Raw genomic sequence first — 21,154 nt, forward strand, 5'->3', positions numbered from 1 at the left:
AATTCATGGAGGAAAACACTGAAAGCAATCTTATTCACTCCATATTTCAAATTTATTATATATTACAAAAGAAATTATGGGTGGGGCTTAAGAGTCACTATGGAACCCTGCTTGAAGACCAAAAGATTCTAATTAAAGGGTCTAGCACCACTAAGCTGTGAAAATTTTAGCATGAAAAATAATTGCAATCTTATGGCTAATTCAAACAAGCTGTACCTTAGAAACCTGTACCATTAGTTCACAATGATACCTCAAAGAGGAAATTAAAAATAAAGTATGAAAAATTGCAGGTGTAAAATAAAAGAATGATGAATACAATAAGGTATGTTTAATTTTTTATTTTTAAGAAAGTTATAGTATAGATATCCATGAACATTTTGTTTCTTCTATTCAGTATATGTCTATTTATAAAGTTTCAAAATGTGCTATTTCTATCTTTGTTAATGGAGGAAGTGGATACAAAGAACAGTGAGTGAGACAAATACTCCTAGAGATTATATATAATAACCCAGTACATAAGTGGCTTAAATATGTTTCAAAATTATAAATGATTCATGTTCTTAAAGAGGAAAGTTAACTATGCAAATTCATTCTCTGCTCAAGAAGAAACCTCTGATGGCTAACTAAATAAAATAAAGTATATGTTAGTAACATACATGTTTAGGAATACAAAGAGACCAGGTCAATATATCACAAAGTGGTCAATAGGTCGTGCAACATGGGCTAAGTGAGAGTTTAAATATACATCATGACTTCTACTTCTATCCATGAGGGAGTAAAGAGAACATGAAATTACCTTCCCATTGTAAACAAGATAACTGGAATATAAAAAACAACTATTTTGAGATATTGGACAACATATATAAAAGGACTGTAGTCTCTACAAAAATAGAAACAAATTAGGTGAGCCTGACCACTGTCCAGGCTTTGTCTGCAGGTAATTCCTGAAATGTGGCACAAGGGTGGAGAAGCCATACAAAACCTGACAGTCTTACTGAAGCAAAAAGACAGACATCAGGGTTCAAGAAGGCCAAGGTGGCCAATTGGTGGGGCAGAGTACCTAAGAGGAAGAACCCAAACAGAGAAAGAGTTATGGAAGTCTACCTGAGTCTTAAGTGTTTGACTGAATGCGTCTGCACATGTATACAATGAAACTTCATGAGGCTGGGCAAGGAACAAATTCTAGAGAAAGAACAGTAAGTGGATAGTTGTAGGCCAAAAGATTCCAAGAGCTCACATAGGGCCAGGAATCATGTAAGACCCCCCCAGCCAAAACAGGGAGATCTCAGTGAATACATGAGGCAATGCGTAGAGACCCCAGAAAGCCATGCCTCAGAAATGGAGATAAATTAGTCCTAGAGTAATGGATGTTCTAGGTGCATCGTAAATACCTTAAAAGAAAATCTTGAAGGGATGAACTGGCTCTGCAAGTAACTTAACTTCCTGACAGAAGCAAACCTAACATTCTTAAAAGCAATGTAACAAAATCCAGCCGTCAACAACATGAATTTATTCAATCAAAAACTAATAGATACACAAAAAAAGCAAAAAATTGTGACCCATAGCCTGGAGAAATAGCCAATAGAAATAGACACATGATGGCAACAATGATAATATTAGCAAACAGGACATTAAGACTGCTATTATAAATATGCTTCATATGCTCAAGGATGTAGTGAGAAATATGAACAGAATGAGGAGAAAAAACGGAAGGTATTATTATCTAGAGGTGAAAAATAAAATAACAAAAATAGACGTTAAACTAGATAGAATTAACAGCATACTAGACCCTGGAGAAGAAAAGATAAATTATTTAAAGAAATATGGGCAAAATATTTTTCACGTTTCATAAAAACTATAAACCTACAAGTACAAGAAGTGAAAGAACCTTAAGTATGGTAAACACACACACACACACACACAACTACACCAAGACAGATCATAACCAAATGGGTAAAGTCATAGAGAACAAAATCTTAAAAGCAGACCAGAAAAAAAAAGATACATTACATTCAGAAGAAGAAAGATAAGAATTACAACAATTTTCATATAATAAACTATATAAGCTAAAACAATGGACAGACGACATTAAAATGCTGAAAGATAAAAGAATATTCAGCCTAGACTTCTATACCCATTGAAAACACATTTCAAAAATGAAAGCAAAAGGGGCCAGCCCTGTGGCCGAGTGGTTAAACTTCCACGTGCTCCATTTTGGCAGCCTGGGTTCATGGATTCGGATCCTGGGTGGGACCTACTTCACTCATCAGTCAGGCAGTGGAGGCATCCCACATACAAAGTAGGGGAAGATTGGCACAGATGTTAGCTCAGGGCTAATCTTCCTCAAGCAAAAAAAAAAAAAAAAAAAGGAGGAGGATTGGCAATGGATGTTAGCACAGGGCGAACCTTCCTAACACACATACACACAAATGATAACAAAAAAATACACTTTTCAGATAAGCGAAAGATAGAATTCATCACCAGCAGACTTGTGCTTCAAGAAATACTAACAGTAAATTCTTTAGGCAGAAGTAAAATGACACTAGATGTGAATTTGGATTTACAAAAAGAGCTAAGAGCCCCAGAGAGGGTAAATACATGACTAACTATAAAAGGCAATTTCCCAACTTTCAAAATCTTTAAAATACACTTGATAGTTTCACAGAAAAATAATAAATTAGCACGGGGCTTAAAATATACGTGCAAGTAAAATGCGTAATAACAATAGTACGAAAGATGGGAGGACGAAATTGAAGTACTGTTATAATTTTTATACGTTATTTATGAAGTAGTATTATGTTACCTAAAGATGGACTACGGTAAGTGAAATCTTCATATTGTAAACCCTAGAGCAACCATTACAAAATAAAATAGAGCTGTAGCTAGTAAGTCAATGGTGAAAATAAAATAGAATTCTAAAGCACACATATATGGTACATGTAGAAGAAAAGAACAAGAAGCTGGAATTAAACCCAAATATATTAAAAATTGCATAAAATGTAAATGTCTACACATCCCAATACAAAGAGAATAAACTATATGTTTATATTAATACACGCAGAAAATATATTTGACAGACTTTAACACTTGATTTATAAGTAGAAAACAAAACCTCTCAGCAAACAGAAAAAGGAAACTCCTCAACCCTGTGAAGAATGTCTACAATAAAAGCTACCACTAATATCATATCCAATGGTGAAATACCGAACATCATATTTGGCGGTGGACGACACCGTGAAATCAAGAAGAAAAGCATGCCTGCTCTCAGCAGTTCTATTCAGCATTGTACTGGAGGTCCTCGCCATTTCAATAAGGCGAGGGGAAAAAAGGCATATGGATTGGAAAGAAATAAAACTATTTTCATGTACAGAAGAGATGTCATGTACAAATTTAAAAATCCTAAGGAACCTGGGAGAAAACCCACTAGAAACAAACAAAAAAAATTGAGCAAGGTGACAAGATAAAATGTCAGTATGTAAAAAGCAATTGGAAATTGAAATTTAAAAAGATACCATTTACAAGAGTATCAAAAAACTGAACTACTTAGACATAATTTTTATGAAATATGTTCAAGACCTGTACACTTACATGCATAGTGGCTTTATTTGTAATCAACAAACCAGTAGCTGCTTGAGTTCAGGTCTGGGGTCATGATGGTCATTGACCAACAAAGGACACAAAGGAAATTCTGGGTAGTGATGAAAACATTCTGTGTATTCTAGGTATTGATTGTGTTGTTGGTTATTTGGTGTGCACATTTGTGAAAATTCATTGAACTGTACACTTAAAATGGATGCATTTTTTATATAAATTATATCAAAATAAAGTTGAAAATAGAAAAAAGACAAAAGTTTTTAAAAAGGAAAATATGGACGTGATTTCATGGGGGAACTATGAGATTGGAAATATAGAAGGTGTGGACCTAAAAAGCCATATGAGCATAGTTTATCTCTACTCATCAGTGATTGGTGTTTGAATACGCATGGCAAGGCAGAAGCTCTTGTGCTTTGAGTGAAAATCAGTTAATCTAAAATCTTAGCACTGGGATGGTTCAACATCCACAAATCTATCAACGTGATAGACCAAATTAACAAAATGAAGAATAAAAATCACAGCATCATTTCAATAGATGCAGAGAAAGCATTTGACAAGATACAGCATCCGTTTATGATAAAAACTCTAAATAAAATGTGTAGAGAAAGAAAACACCTCAACATAATAAAGGCCATATATGACAAACCCACAGCAAATATCATTCTCAATGGAGAAAAACTGAAAGCTATCCCTCCAAGAACAGGAAGCAGACAGGGATGCCCACTTTCACCACTCTTATTTAACATAGTATTGGAAGTCCTAGCCAGAGCAATCAGTAAGAAAAAGAAATAAAAGGGATCCGAATTGGAAAAACAGAAGTGAAACTGTCACTCTTTGCAGATGGCATGATTTTATAGATAGAAAACCCTAAAGAATCCACTAACAAACTTTTAGAAATAATAAATGAATATAATCAAGTCACAGGATACAAAATCAACATACAAAAATGAATTGCGTTTCTATAGACTAACAATGAAGTAGCAGAAAGAGAAATTAAGAATACAATCCCATTTACAATTGCAACAAAAAGAATAAAATACCTAGGAATAAACTTAACCAAAGAGGTGAAAGACCTGTACCCTGAAAACTATGAAACATTGTAGAAAGAAATCGAAGAAGACACAAAGAAATGGAAAGATATTCCTTGCTCTTGGATTGCAAGAATTAACATCGTTAAAATGTCTGTACTTCCTAAAGCAATGTAGAGATTCAACACAATCTCTATCAAAATTCCAATAACATTTTTCACAGAAATAGAACAAAGAATCCTAAAATTTATATGGAACAAGAAAAGACTCTGAATAGCCAAAGGAATCCTGAGAGAAAAGAACAAAGCTGGAGGCATCACACTCCCTGATTTCAAAATATACTGCAAAGCTATAGTAACCAAAACAGCATGGTGCTGGCACAAAAACAGACACACAGATCAATGGAACAGAATCGACAGCCCAGAAATAAACCCACACATTTCTGGACAGCTAATATTCAACAAGGGAGCCAAGAGCATACAGTGGACAAAGGAGAGTCTCTTCAATAAATGGTGCTGGGAAATCTGGACAGCCACATGCAAAAGAATGAAAGTACACCATTATCTTATACCATGCACAAAAATTAACTCAAAATGGATTAAAGACTTGAATGTAAGATCCAAAACCATGAAACTTCTAGAAGAAAACATAGGCAGTATGTTCTTTGACATCAGTCTTAGCAGCATATTTTCAAGTACCATGTCTGACTGGATAAGGGAAACAAAAGAAAAGATGAACAAATGGGACTACATTAAACTAAAAAGCTTCTGCACAGCAAAGGAAACCATCAACAAAATGAAAAGACAACCTAACAATTGGGAGAAGATATTTGCAAACCACATATCAGATAAGGGGTTAATATCCAAAATATACAAAGAACTCATATGTCTCAACAACAGAAAAACCAACAACCCATTTAAAAAATGGGCAAAATATCTGAACAGAGATTTCTCCAAAGATATATGGATGGCCAACAGGCACATGAAACGATGTTCAACATCATTAGCTATCAGGGAAATGAAAATCAAAACTACAACCAGAGGGGCCGGCCCTGTGGCTGATTGGTTAAGTTCGCATGCTCCACTTATGCAGCCTAGGGTTTCACCAGTTCGGATCCTGGGCACGGATGGCACCACTCGTTGGGCCATGTTGAGGTGGCATCCCACATACCACAACTAGAAGGACACACAACTAAAATATACAACTACGTACTGGGGGCATTTGGGTAGAAAAAGCAGGAAAAAAAAAGAAGATTGGCAACAGTTGTTAGCTCAGGTGCCAATCTTTAAAAAAAAAAACTACAATGAGATATCACCTCACTCCGGTCAGAATGGCTATAATTAACAAGACAGGAAACAAGTGTTGGAGAGGATGTGGAAAGAAGAGAACCCTCGTACACTGCTGGTGGGAGTGCAAACTGGTGCAGCCACTAAGGAAAACAGTATGGAGTATCCTCAGAAAATTAAGAACAGATCTACCTTATGATCCAGCTATCCCACTGCTGGGTATTTATCCAAAGAACTTGAAAGCACAAATGCATAAAGATACATGCACCCCTATGTTCATTACAGCACTATTCACAGTAGCCAACACTTGGAAGCAACCTAGGTGCCCATGAAGGGACGAATGGATAAAGAAAATGTGGTATTTATACACGATGGACTACTACTCAGCCATAAGAAATGATGAAATCCGGCCATTTGTGACAACGTGGATGGACCTTGAGGGTATTATGCTGAGTGAAATAAGTCAGAGGGAGAAAATCAAATACCATATGATCTCACTCATAAGTGGAAGATAAAAACAACAACAAACACATAGCAACAGAGATTGGATTGGTGGTTACCAGAGGGGAAGGGAGGGGGGAAGGAGGGAAAAGGGGGATTAGGCTCACATATGAGGGGATGGATTACAATTAGTTTTTGGGAGCTGAACATGACGTAATCTACACAAAATTCGAAATATATTATGATGTACATCTGAAAGCTATACAATGTTATAACCCAATGTTACTGCAACAAAAAATAAAAATTAAAAAAAACAAAAAAAATAAAATCTAAGTACTGAAATCATGAGTAGTCAGTGAGATGTTCTTTTTCCTTTGTGTCTGTAAGATTACTACTTCCCTGGTTAGGTGTCGAAATATTATTATTAAAGGTTTAGAAAGATCCCCGCTAAGTAAAGAAATAACCTTTAGAAAATACACAATCAAATACAGAATTAACGAGGAAATGAATTGAAACCATGATAGTGAGATCCTACAATAGGTTTAAATGCACAATAATATGTTTTATGATATCTCTATTTGTATTTTGCCTACTGTTTCATATATGTGCAGCATTTAAAAGAATGTTATACTAAATTTGAAGATGCATTTAGTTATTTGAGAGAATTTAATCAAGTTTTAAAATGATAATGTTAATATTCATTAAATTGGTCTTCAAACTTTTGGTTCTTAGATATACGAATTTAACAAATTGCATATTAAATAAATTACAAATGTTAGTATTTATATCCATGTACAGAGAGCACCGCAGACATTAGAGTATTTACCAATACAGATGAGAAAAATAAACACATAGAAGTTAAGTAATTTGTTTAGCTCCACAGGGCTCTCTGACTCCTGGAACCATATCTTTCATAAGATGTTACATTCTCTCTCAAGACAAATGAGAAAAAGATTAAATCTATTCTAAAAAGAGAAAGACAACACAAGAAATGATTGAGAAATGGCACTGATGGTAAATGAGCAGGAATGACATAAGACAGTACAGTACCGCAGAAAAAACACTGGACCAGAGTCTGGGGAGCTGGATCCTTGCCACAGGATGACTACTCACTTGCTGAGTACTAGAACAAGAACAAGTAGTCCACCTACACAGATCATATGTCCTAGCAAAGTGCCTGGCTATAGACTTTCCACTTGAAATATAAATGATGAAATTGGTATTAGAGCCAATGACGTTGCTGCTCCCAAAAATACAAAGCAATAAGACAGAAAAAAAAAATTTTCAAAAATCAAGGCAACAGGAAAATAGACACAGATGAGATCAAAACAAAAACAAATACAAAGGAATTTGAGTCAAAGTGCAATGAAATGTAAAGTTCAACGATAAAATTTGTCTCTAAGCTTCCTAGAAGCCAAAGTAAAAAGGGAAATGACCAGCTATAAGAAATAATAATGCATAATGGTTAAGAGACCAAGCTTTGGAGTGAGACTCCCTGGGTTCATATCCCAAATCTACCACTTACTGACTGTGTGACCCCAGGTAGGTTTTCCTAACCCAGGTAGGAAAATAAAATAATAACAATAAATAATTCATAGGATCAGTTCAAGTATTTACAGAAGTTAATACTTGCTTGCCGTAAGTTAATTCATATACAACACAGTGCCTGGCATGTGGAAGTTGGTCAGTGTTAGATCTTTTAAATTTTACCTTTTTTTTTTTTTTGCTGAGGAAAATTAGCCCTGAGCTAACATCTGTTGCCAATATTCCTCCTTTTTTTGCTTGAGCAAGATTGTCCCTGAGCTAACATCCATGCCAATCCTCCTCCACTTTATATGTGGGTCGCCACCAGGGCATGGCCCATGAGTGGTGCAAGTCCATGCCTGGGATCTGAACCCTCAAACCCAGGCTGCCAAAGCGGAGTGTGCCAGACTTAACCATTTGTTTTGGAATGGTAACTCCAGCTGATTCTTGATTTAGCAGCACACTAAGAAATTTTACAACTCTTTAAGACGCTTGTATGTGCTCATTAATGACTCGCACTTGCCTAGAAGCCCATAGCAATGACCAGCAAAGTGTTTTAAAAAACCAAAAATTCCCAAAAAACCTAGTACAGTGCCCCAGTCATAGCATACGTTCCATAAATGTTTGTTGAATTACAACGTATGGCACCGAGTACCAGTAATATTAATAAAATTAATAAAAGTTCACACATCCTTTTAACATCTCCCAAAGGGTTTTCTCAGATCTCTAGCATTTTTTCTTTCCTTTTGAAATCTTTAAAGACAGTATCTCCGATCCAGAAGAGAGATAATGAGGACATGAACTAAGGACTCCTTCACCCCTAAACCTTACTGAAATAACAGATCTTGTGTACGCATTTGGTGCCAAAGGTTGTCATTCAACAAGTATTTATGGCACACCTGCAATGTGGCAGGTTCTTCACTAAGTTCTGGAACGAAAAGATGGGAAAGACCATCTCAGTGTTAACAACATTGAGTGCCACGACTTCAAGGAGAATATGATCCAGTAGAAGAGACACGCCATATACACCAATAAACGTATTAGCATGAGGAACATCTATGTGCCATTAGAGCAGTACAGATTGAAAGCGCCACAGGAAGCCAGAGGAGGGTGAGATTATATGAGCCAAAATATGTGAAACCAAGTAATGAATGTGGAGCCTGCAGAGGGAAAGCCCATTCCAACTCTGCCACCCCGTGTTTTGTGTTTTCCATTTCAAGGATACTGCGAAGTAGGTCAGCAAAAACAAATTCTCTAATAGACCCTAATGAAAGTCTGAGACAATTGAAATCTTTCTTTGGTGTTTGACACTTGTCCCAGGGAAAGCCTGCTATGTGTCAACTCTGATAGAGCACAACAGCCGATGTTAAAACATTCCATCTCCTCGAGTTGTCTTTGCAGAATGCACCCAATTCATCTTGGGTGAGGTGAAAGACGTGGTCGGATTTCTGAGTGATGAAATCGTTCAAAAGGAATCCAGCCTCCACATGCAAGATATTGTTATGTTAATATTTGATTCAAGGGAGTGGGGCACTAGTTATTAATAATTCAGTCATCATTTAATATCAGAGACGTGGAGTGTGCTCGACTGTTGTATTAGTTTACACATAAGAGTGACTAAGATGTAGCGTGTTATTGCCACTGGCATATTTCTTACGTTACATGATGACAGCATGGCTTATGAGGATGGAGATGATATGCTTCTGCTGCCATCCAGATCCATAAAACAATTGGGAGCAGCTAGACCAGCCCTACTGGGAGAGGTTGTACAGAGAAATATAGACTAGGATGCTGTTTTAGTCTGGATTCTTCCAGAAGAAGCAGTCCCTGACATGGGGATTCAATGCAAGCAGTTTATTCGGAAGGTAAAGAAAATACTAGCAGGGGAGGGGATGAGACAACAGAGAGATGGCAGCCACTTCAGGGGGCCCTATTAAGCCAGGTATCACTACGGGTGTCTGGAGTTCAATCCCACGGGGTCACTCTGACAATCAATGTAAAACACTTGCCTCTGAGTGTCACACACCCAAGGAATGAGAAGCTAGGGTGTTCATACAATAGTCCCCATTAGTGATTGGTTGAAAGCTGCCACTAAAAAGTGTAATTCCCTTGCACTTTCAACCCACCATATGAATAGGAATAACATGCCTCAGAGAAAAGGTCCTCAAGCACCAGGGATGTAGAGGTCGGCAGTTAGAAATGGGGGATGTGGCAAGGCACTGGTGGAATCTGCCACCATGTCACAACAACTGGCTCTTAATCCTGTCTCTGATACCCAAATAGACTGAAGGGAAGGGAACCGACATTTATTAAGCACCCACTACATGCTACACCCATTGCACATGTCATAACACCTAATCCCTAAAATAAAGCCATAGGCCATTTGTTCCAAGTGAATGAACTAGATATCAGAAGAATAAACAAACTTGGCCAGGCTAGCCCAGCCCCAGTAAGTAAGAGAGGAGTTAGACTCAATCTTCTCCAACCTCAAAGCCAGCACCTTCCCAATAAAAGCCATTAGACTTCCCCTGTGCAGCCTCATCACGCAATGCTAAGTCATTTACATGCAATCTGCAGATCTAAATTTTGGCTGGTGGTTTCCAGACATTCCCAGCTTTTGCTTCATTTTCCCCTGGCCTGGAATGCCTTTCTCCTTTAACATCTACCTGTCTAAGTTGGGCTGCTGGGGAATCTGAAGACAGCCTTCAAAGAAGACAGGACTTCGGCAAGCAGAGCTGGGCAGAAAGAGACCATCACACAAGGAAGAACAGGATGAAGGTAGTGCTGGTATTTTTAATGAGTCTCTTAAGTGATTCTGTCACACACCAGGGCTTGAGAACCACATCCACAAGCACAAACCAAGAACTGAGAATGTGCATGGATGCTGAGGAAAAACAGGGAGATTCCTGTGGCTGTAGCTGTGGAGGAGGAGTCTGACAGTTGGGCAGACGCCAGCACAAGATGGCCTTTGAAAGCCAGGCTATGGACGCTGGTCTCCTGCTGGGGACAATAAGCCCCTCTTGTGGATTTCTGAGCAGGGAAAGTGTCATACACAAAGTGGTATTTCAGGAAGATTAATCTGGCAGCCATGAACCAAATGGATTAGAAAAAAGGATTGGAACGGGGAATGCAGTAACAAAATATAAGGAGCTTTTAGAAATTTCCCTTGAGTCCCAGGAGTTTAAATTTCTTTACTGATTCATTTCTCCCTTTTCTATCTTAAATTAGGGACAAGCCAAGCTAACTTTGCTCAAGTCTTGAGCTTGGTTTCAGGTACTTACTATTGGCAAAAGACACTCAAAAAATTTCCTCTCTTGGCTTTGTGAAGTATAAAAATCTAGCCAGTCTCATTTCTCTTCTTTTTCACTCATCACTCTGCTTCATAAGAAACATTCAAAAAGCCTTTCCTCCTCACTATCAGAAAGTGGCTTTTTTTTCATCTCTATAGTGATAAGCTTTCAAAGCAGAGCTAAAAAATTCTGGTGTCTGGAGAGCCAAGATGCTAAACGTGGAAACCCATGATCTCATCTTGCCAGGTGAGTCACTAAACCTTCCCAGGTCTATCGACCCACAAAGCATCCTTCAGATTAGCATCTCACACGTACACATAAAGACCTGGCTTCTGCCTGTACCAATGCCCTGGATGATATGTCAGTCCTGCTGTTTATCCAAATAATGGGTTTGGTTCTCAGTCCAAAGAGCCATTAGGAAGACATCTCAATAAATGTAAAAGAACACGATTGTATTGTTACTCTGGGAATTTCTAAATGTTTAATAAAACTGTAATTTGAAATACCATGTCCATGTGGATGCCAATCAATGGGCCCACAGCCAGTACCCAACATTACCCTTTCACTACTGATGGAAGTCCAGCCAGCTTTTTGCTAGCTAGTGATTGGAAGAGACATTTATGGCATCAAATAAAGATTAGGATCATTTCGATTGGCAATTTTCCAGTTTAGCCAAAACTATAAAAAGGCCTAAATTGAGAATGGAGAAGTCATTGGTGTCAGAGAAATTAGATTAATATTGTTGGGACTTTTCAGGAAGCACCCAACTCATCTCTTCTTCAACTGATGCTGAACAAATTAAAAAGTAAAATAATGAACAGCAGGTGGAGGACCAAAATATCACCTTTCCTATTCTAACATATATGTCACCTCATTATCAAGGTACTGGCTTCCAACTTCTCTTTCCTGTACACGCTATAGAAATCAATAACTGTGCAGATGCTTAACAGCCCCCCTGCTAAGCCGGGACCCTATCTCTACAGATGTGTTTGGTACTCCTTTTGAAACAAATGCATTTTTAGTTTAAAAGTAATAAATTGCCTTTTATTTGAGTGATATGTAATTGAAATTGTTATTTTCACTGTTGGTAAGTGTGAAAGATGGAAATGGGTATCCACATGGTCTGGAGGGGTGAGAAATAAGTTAGATGCTATGACAAGACCAAGCCCTTAATACAAGGCACAAGACAGGACGTGCAAGAGGTTCTAATGAAAAGTGGCCCCTCCAGAGGACACAAGCACCTGATGCAGGCTTCCAAAGGATGCAGAAGAGACTCAAGCTAAGTGGATAGCAGAGGATGTGATATAGTTCAAGCTTGCTCATTCTTGCCATCCCAATCATTTAGGCTTCAGCTGTGACTTTCCCTAAATAAGCAACTCTAGAAGATTTAAAAAATGAAAGCATTTTGATCCATTTATTTTAAGGACAAACCCTTTTCCAGTCCATTGTAACATCCAACAGATGTATAGTGGCGATGGATTTGTTACCAGACTTCTTTTTGCAGAGCTACAAATGTGTGCGGCTAATTATATAACCACCTGCGGTTGTACAGATGGAAACATCTCAGCTCCAGCTGGAGCTCACACCAAGACTGGAAGATGCTTGGCAGTGGCAGTTACACACAGGCTTTGGCGGCTGACAACTGGAATGGTTTGGCCTGTTTTCCATTTTCAGGTTCCAGCTACAGCTCGGGTGGACAGAAGTTTCCATGCTTTAAAATACTTCCGCAAGGAGCTGGGCTGGCTGGGCACGACTGGACTTTTTCAGTTCCCGAGCACCTGCTTATGATTCAGTTCTTTTTTGGATTTGACCAAAAGAAGTGGATTTATTTGATTTATTTATTATTTATTTTATTCCATTCTATTGAGCTGAAAAATATAAAAAGATAATTATTAAAGATAAGGGTCCCATTTTTTAGCTACGATAAGCATGGCTAACAGCGTGTACTCTTTTGAGAGAAAAGGAAATGAAGTCACGGGCACACTTGACCGGAAAGAAACTAGATAGAGTTAAGTCCAGACACTGGGTCTATTCAGGGATTTTCCACCACGTTCCACTGTTCTCTGCCTCTCAAGAGCTTGCTCTTGACATCTAGGGAATTTCATATTTCATTGACATTTGAGAATGTCTCCTAGATTATTCTATGAAGTTGTGACTGCTAGGAGCAGTAATATGGAGAAAGCAAGCTTCATTTGATGCAAACTCTTGAAAATCTGAATGTTGTAACAGACTGGCTTTTTCCTGCTTCTAAGGAGGCTCTTCTCAATGCTCTAAGAACACATCCACCAAGTAAAACAGGATAATAACCTCCCTCAGGTCTGACTGTGAAAGACAATGGAGATGTTAATTTTGTGTGAAACTGAGGTCTGCCTGCTTCTGAGATACTGAAAACCAGCTTGTGGTTTATCGCTTCTCTTTGAAACCGTTACTCCAACGCATAGCACAGAGCTTTTTGAAAACCATTAGGCAGTTTTGAAAACATGATAAGGTCAGGCTTCTGCTCATACCATCCTAATGATGTGAAGATGGAGAATAATCTGCCCGGAACACCCTTTGTAAACCGATCCTTGGGGAAATTGATGGTTTATCCAAGTACATTTAAGGCTTACCAATTATATTCACTTTAGGTTTATCTATTCACATTTCTCTGGTAAAATCAGATGTTACTCCTATTAACAGTAATATTCTATTATTATAATTCCCGTTGACAAGATAAGAAATGTAAAGTCCAAAAAGACCATTAGATTTCCCTAAAGTTGCAAAGCAAGTGCTAAATTTATTAAACAAGAAAGCTATTAGACCGAGGTGCCCCTAATGCCCTGGAGGTCTATGTAAGCAAACTAAAATCTAAGCCTGTAAATGCCTCAAGGTTATGAAATCAAAACTCTAAGGACAACCAGTTGCAAACAGCCAACTAAACTTTAAGGTATCGCCAACGAAATAATTTCCTTTCTTTGCTTCTGCACTTTATGTAAATCTTTTCCCTGGCTCCCATGGCAAAATGCTCCTAACTACTTATGGTTTGGCACTGATCAATTAAAATCAATTTTGGCTCAAATAACCTCCTTTTTTCCCCGACTTTTTGTTCCGCCACGTTTATTGTGATATAATTGGCATACAGCACTGTAGAAGTTTAAGGTGTAGAGCATGATGATTTGACTTACATGTATTGTGAAATGATTACCACAATAAGTTTAGCTAACATCCATCTTCTTATATACGTACCAAAAAAAAAAGAAAACCTTTTTTCCTTGTGACGAGAACTCTTAGAAGCTACTCTCTTAGCAACTTTCAAATACACCACACAGCGATGTTAACTATAGTTAGCACTTTGTACATTACATCCCCAGTACTTATTTATCTCATAACTGGACGTTTGCACTCAAACAACCCCTTAAAATTTTTAACATACTTCAGTTTATCTCTTAACACAAGTTAGAAGCAAAAGTGGAATTTCAAGGCTCAGAATTATCAATCTGTTCAAATCAAGCCGACAGAACGATATTGAACTGCTACCACAAGGCTAGCAATAAGGTAGACATTGAGGAATATATTAAAGAAAAATAAAATCAGCCTCTCTCCTTGACAAAAAGTTCTAATCTGAAAGAAGACACAACTTGAACACAAACAACTGGTAGAAAATACAAGACAGGAAGATTATCAAGTACAAAGCACTTTGAATGTCAGGAAATGAACATCTTCAATGTCTGCTGATTCTGCCTCTGACGTGCCTCTTTAGTCCCCTCCCATGACTGCACCCTGGCGCTTCAGGAGTCCAGTCCTCTCCAGCGTCCGCTGGATTACCAAAACTCTCCTCCATGCCCTTAGTATCCATCCGTTCTCCAAAATGGGCTCCTGATATCCAGTCCTGGTCCTTCTCTAATTTACTACCACCAAAATACTCTCTCTAAAACATATTCTCACTACGTAGCTTCTCTGATAAAACACTTCTGGGTACTTCCAGCTATGGTAGTATGAAGAGGTCGGCAAGTCTTCTCCTTGCAAAGAAAAAAATAAATAAATATAAAACTGGACAAAATTATCATTAAGAATCATTGCAAGAAGCCAGAAATAAAACAAAGGCAAGGAACACATTGAAAAGCATGGATTCATGAAAAACATTGAGTAAGAACAGCTACATCTATGACCTGATTAACTTGGAGGGCTCCTATTCCTTCCCAGCTTGACGAGAATGATAGTTTTACCAGGGCAAAGCAAACCTTAAAAATCAGCAGGCTTTCTGCCAGAAAGGGTAGCCTTGATTTGGGGCAGAAGGCAAAAATCCAAGTAAGTAACATTATGATCAAAGTGGTAAACTCAGCAGAAAATGAGTGAGGAAACCCCTAATGACTGTGCTAGCCTGAGGTTGCAGACCCAATTGGGGTGGACAGCAGATCAGCAAGAAATGCAACAGGAGACTTAAGAAAATGAGAAAGCCATAGAAGGACACATCCCTGGCAGACAAGGAAGTTACAAAGATGCACAGGACAGACCCGAGAGAGTCTGCTATAAAGAAAGGCCGACTCGAGAACTGGCTGATCTTTGAGTGTGCTCCCCATGCCTGTCACGTACCATCAGCAGAGGTTGGAAGCCTCAATCAAACTGTTGATCTTGAAAATTTACACTACTTGTATTAGTGACCTAGGGTAACAAATTACCATGCATTTGGTGGCGTAAAACAACAGAGATGTATTCTCTCACAGTTTCGACGACCACAGAAGTCTGAAGTCAGTATTGCTGGCCCCAAACTAAGGTGTCAGCAGGGCCACACTCCCTCCAGGAGCTCTAGAAAAGAATCCATTCCTTGCTTCTTCCAGCTTCCGGTGGTTGTTGCCATTTCTTGGCTTGTGGTCCTATCACTCTAATCTTCACGGCCAGCATCTTCAAATTTCTCTTTGTTCCATCTTCCCGTTTTCTTCCCTGTGTGTGTATCAAGTCTCCTTCTGTCTCCCTCTTACGAGAATAATTATGATTGCAGGCCCACCCTGATAATCCAGAATAATCTCCACATCTCAAGATAGTCAACTTAATCACACCTACAAAGACCTTTTTTTGCCATATATGGTAACATTCATAGGTTCCAGGGGTTAAAACATAGATATCATTTGCAGAACCATTGATCAGCCAACCACACTATCCAATTTCAAAACTTGCTATAAAGCTACAGTAATCAAGACAGTGTTACATTGACATGAAGATAGACCTAGAGACTAAGAAACAGAATAAAGTCCAGGAATTAACCCTGCATTTCAAGGTCAATTGATTTTTAACAACGTTTCCAGAGTAATTCGAATGGTGCTTGAGATAATTGGATATCCTTGAGAAATAAAAGAATAAAAAACCTAAGATCTTTATCTCATGCGTAAGCAAAACTTAACTTAAAAAAAAATGGATAATAGAGCTAAATGTAAATGCTAAAATTGTAAACCTTCCTGGGGCTGAGTGTTTCTGAGAACACTTTATCAGGAAGTCAAAGTTTTTCTCACCTAAATTAAGGGGGCTTTCCTAAAGAAGGAAACAGCTGCTGAGATGCAAAACCACAGAAGGCACGTGGGGTGACTTTACTGCAGATTCCAGCAGCCTAAAAGAGGTGAACTCCAGGCAGAGTGGAGAAGGGGAAGGGTGGGGCTGTATTTAGGGTAAAAAGAGAGAAAAGGGAATTTTTAAAACGCCAAACGTACAGCAGGTTTTGGAGGGTCAAACACCTGCAGAACTGATTCCACACAACTTTAAAGAGGGAAAAAAAATTCATATTTATTTCATCCAACTTACACTTTACATATGATACGTCACTTATCTTCACAATAACCCTCTGAGGCAGTTAACATAATTGGTGCTTTACAAGAGGAGGAAACTGAGGGCTGTAAGTGATTTGTGCAAAGTCCCAAAGCTGGTGAATAGAACCCGAATTCAAATCTAAGTGTGCCTGAACTCTACCATTGCCTACCTGTGAGAATGTTGTGTTAATTAAAGTGCTAATACTCATAAAACAGAGAGCAGAGTGCCGGATGCATCATAAAGGCCCTCCAAAAGAATGCCATTACACTCTCCCCAGTGGCTCAAGGCTCCAACACATAATGTTTAAGGAGGCAAGGCCACCCAGCAGCTATGCCTCGCTGCTCACTATGTGCAAATTCAGGCTGTAAACGCTGCTGCCTAAGGAACACAGGACAGAGAAGCTACCCAGGGAAAAGGAATTAAGCCTGCTTATGAGGATTTGCAGCCAGGAAAAAGCTCCTTCAGTAGGATGCCTGGACCCAGGGTACAATGCACAGGGCTCCCAGGAGGTCACTACAATGGACAAAGAATGAGGACAGACGTGATAAGCAGATCAAAACACAAAGGGCACAAGGAAAGCAATAAATCCCTGGCCTAGGGAACAGGGAACAGCCCCTGGCATAATTCAGTTGTCATATTTAGCCTAAGTCTTTTGCACATCTGTATACATTTATCCAGTCATTCCTGTTAAAGACCAAAGGGGCACTAATTAAGGGAGCAATAGAAGTGACTGCCTGACCTGCTGGTGACAAAACAGGGATGAAGTGAGGGGCTCTGCGCGCCACCTACTGGAGAGAAAGGAAAGATTGAAGAAGTACATAGCTAGTGGCTGATCTATGGTGGTTACTTACCAACTTCTATAACTAGGACTAAGGAATGTTATGTGATAATGATAACAACAACTGATGTTCACTAACACTTGCTATGGGCTTTGCCTGGGTTATCCATGTATTATTCACAATCTTACGAGAACCCACGATATCCTCACTTCACAGACGAGGAAACTGAAATTGAGCGTGCTAGCAGATAGTGTAAAGTTAGAAGCAGGTCTATTTAATCCTAAAAAGAGGCCATTAGCTATAGCGCTAGGTACATCCCCTATGCCAAAAAAGTGGTCTAATAACACTTCTTTCCGCTCTTCTTCTCCCAAAAAAACTGGCAGTAATCATGGTTTATAAATAATCGAAATGTCTTTCTTACTTTTCTGGCATTTCCTTAGGGAATCTGCTTTCAGAATATTCCAATTTCACTCTCGCAAAGTGCATTAGTCACTATGGAAACAGTTAATTCATTGATAAGAGTGGAGATCTTTTATTAATAAGGATACAACAGCATATGTGACCCATAATTAGTAGGTCTGCATAGAAAGGCATCCCAGAAAAAAATATATAGCATTATAGGATTGTGGCCTTAGCACGATCTGCTGCAGGATGTCAATATAGGACAACCACTGGTGGCAAGTCCATTTGGCAAATCCCCCGAGGACTGTTAACTACTGGTCTCCCCAGACCTCATTTCCCAAAACTGCTACTTGCACAGCAGCAGCCAACGGCCTGCCGAGCACAAAGTGGTCTCTGTCCTCCCCATGTCATCCTCCTGGAGGGCTTTCAAATGACTTGTGAGGTGGCCAAACAGTTACTGGGTCTAATTAGCTCCCCCACCAACTGGAGTCCTCCCTCCCCAAACCCTGTGGCCTTCCACACCAAAGCTGCAAATTGCTTTCTGACCTTTGAAGCCATCCCAGGAAGTCCCAGGCAGCCCAGAGGAAGAGCTTCCTCGCTGTGCCTTTAGTGCCTGGCACCCTCTGATCAAAAGCATGGGCAAAGGGCAAGAACCGGCCCCTGATGGGCGATGGCTTTGGGGAGGCGCTGTTGGCGGGAGCTAATCAGGACCTGCAAAGGGAGGACAAGGGGCCTGTGTGTAAAGGCCCAGCCCCTGCCGCCTGCTGTGTGAATTTGGCCATTCAGACCCAAGTCAAAGCCAAGGATTTGGATTGTCCCCCCTTCCTTTGTCTCCTAAGACCCACTCATTCTCTCCCTCCTTCCCTGGGCAGTGTTGGCTCAGCTTCCATGCTTAGAGGGCAGCAAAATCAGGACAAAGGCGCTTTCTGCATCTGGATCTCTCCCCCAATTCCTCGCCTGCCGCCCTCCTGTTTTCAGACAGCCTGTCTGAATTCTGGCTCCAACGCCTACTCACAGGGAGACTTTGGACTCGTTCTTTGACTCTCCAAGCCTCAGTTCTCTTATCAGACTGCCCAGGTTGCATTCCAGCACCATCACTTAGTAGCTGGTGATCTTGGGACAGTTACCTCTTTCCCCACCTTGGTGCTCTCATATGCCATGTGAGGATAATATAGCACCTGTCTCCTAGGCGGGAGCTGAGGCAACACGGGGGCTAGCTGTGAGTCTGGAGCCAGAGTGGGAGGGGCTGGGTGGTGGGAGCTGGAGCCCTGAAGGAGACATAGCCACTGCTGGTGACATCTCTCTTTGGGCTAATCAGCAGCAGCCAGTAAGCCAAAGAGCCTGGGAAGAGCTGATTGTAAGGGTGGGAACATAATTGAGAGCAAACAGGCACAGGACTGCTAGCAGGCTGCCCCAAAGGGTTGGCTACAGGGCTAAGAAAGATAAGCCAGCAAAGCCCCCAGCACAGGGACTGGCACCTCGTGGGTGATCAATTGTTGCTGCATGGCAGTCAATAGTTGTGATGGTTAACTTCATGTGACTTGACTGGCCACAAGGTGCCCAGGTTAAACATTATTTCTGGGCACGTCTGTGAGGATGTTTCCAGAAGAAATTAGCATTTGAATGAGTGGATTCAGTAAAGCAGAGTGCCCTCCCAGCGTGGGTGGGCATCATTCAATTCCTTGAAGGCCTAATAGCGAAAACTGGGGAGGGAGGACCTTTCACCCCTTTCTTCCTACCTCCCTGTTGAGCTGGGACGTCTCATCTCCTCTTCTCCTGCCCTCAGATGGGGTTTATCCCATCTGACTCTCAGGCCTCCAGACTCAGAATGAGTTATGCCACCAGATTTCCTGGGTCTCCAGCTTGCAGGTCGTGGGACTTCTCAGCCTCCATCATTCCATGGACCAATTCCTCCCAATAAATCTCTTTTTATATCCTATTGACTCCGTTTCTCTGGAGAATCCTGACTAATGCAGTACTCCTAGTCGTAATAGTTGTAATGGGGACAGAACTATGCAGACAGCTATGCCCCACGGCCACGTGTGGGTCCCTGTCCAGCCTGAACAACTTTATCAGCCGCTGTAATGCTGCCGTCCTGAGGCTAGACTGCAGGGCCCCTTCCTTAGCTCCAGCTGCATCCCAATGACAGAAACCTAGAACATCCCTTTCTCGGCCTGTTTTTTATTATTCCCAAAGCCCAAACTATTGTTGAAAAGTGTCACCGAAACATGCCAACCAGGTTGATACCAGAATGCTGCCCACAATTGCTTCTACCATCTCGTATTCCCAGAACACTTTCCTCACAATGGCCCCTCTCAGAAGATCATCACAAAAAACTCATCTTTTCTCCCATAACTCAGCTATAAAAGTGCAGGATAGTGGTTAAGGGCATAGACTCTGGAATTGGGTCTGAAACCTGGCTCTACACAGACTTTCTATGTGACAGGGAACAGATCATCTAATCTTGCTGAGCCTCAGTTTCCCATCTGTGAAATGGGTGGTTCCGATGATTGAAAGAGAGAATCCAGTGTGGAAATTAGCCAAAGAAATATTAACTAAGATGGAGTCCGGGAGGCCTGTAGGGGGAGCTCTCACATCCTACTACATTGTCAATGACACCAAACAGGAAGCGACAGAGGTTTGTATCTTGGACAGCACGTAAAACTACTTTACTCCTGAAGGAAGACCTCTCCTCACCCAGCAATGGCCCAGCCAATGAGAAATGTCACCGCTCAGCCAAGGAGAAGCCATCGCCGCCCTGAACTGTCACTTTCCCCCAATAGACTTTCATTTAGAACAGTCCTTACCCACTCTCGTTTTTTCTCTATAAAAGCAGCTCCTTGTCTCTGTTTGTTGGATTTGCCTATGGTTTGCCATAGCATGCACATCTCTAATTGCAATTCTTTTGGCTATTCCAGAATAAACTTGTTTTGAGGCTTTTCAAGTCAACAATAGAAAGCAATTAGCACAGCAATTCAAACACTTATTAAGTGCCTGCTTCATGTGACTTATTATTTCCTAGGATTATATCT

At 40.0% G+C, this 21,154-nt stretch overlaps 1 long non-coding RNA gene across 1 annotated transcript in view; it reads right to left on the bottom strand.

Moving 5' to 3' along the window:
- LOC124228190 (uncharacterized) overlaps positions 1 to 21,154 on the bottom strand; it is an 84,686-nt gene that overhangs the window by 20,172 nt on the left and 43,360 nt on the right. The gene's annotated exons all lie outside the window — the stretch shown is intronic.

Source organism: Equus quagga, chromosome 16, assembly GCF_021613505.1.
Source record: "Equus quagga isolate Etosha38 chromosome 16, UCLA_HA_Equagga_1.0, whole genome shotgun sequence".
In the NCBI taxonomy this organism is placed as follows: Eukaryota; Metazoa; Chordata; class Mammalia; order Perissodactyla; family Equidae; genus Equus; species Equus quagga.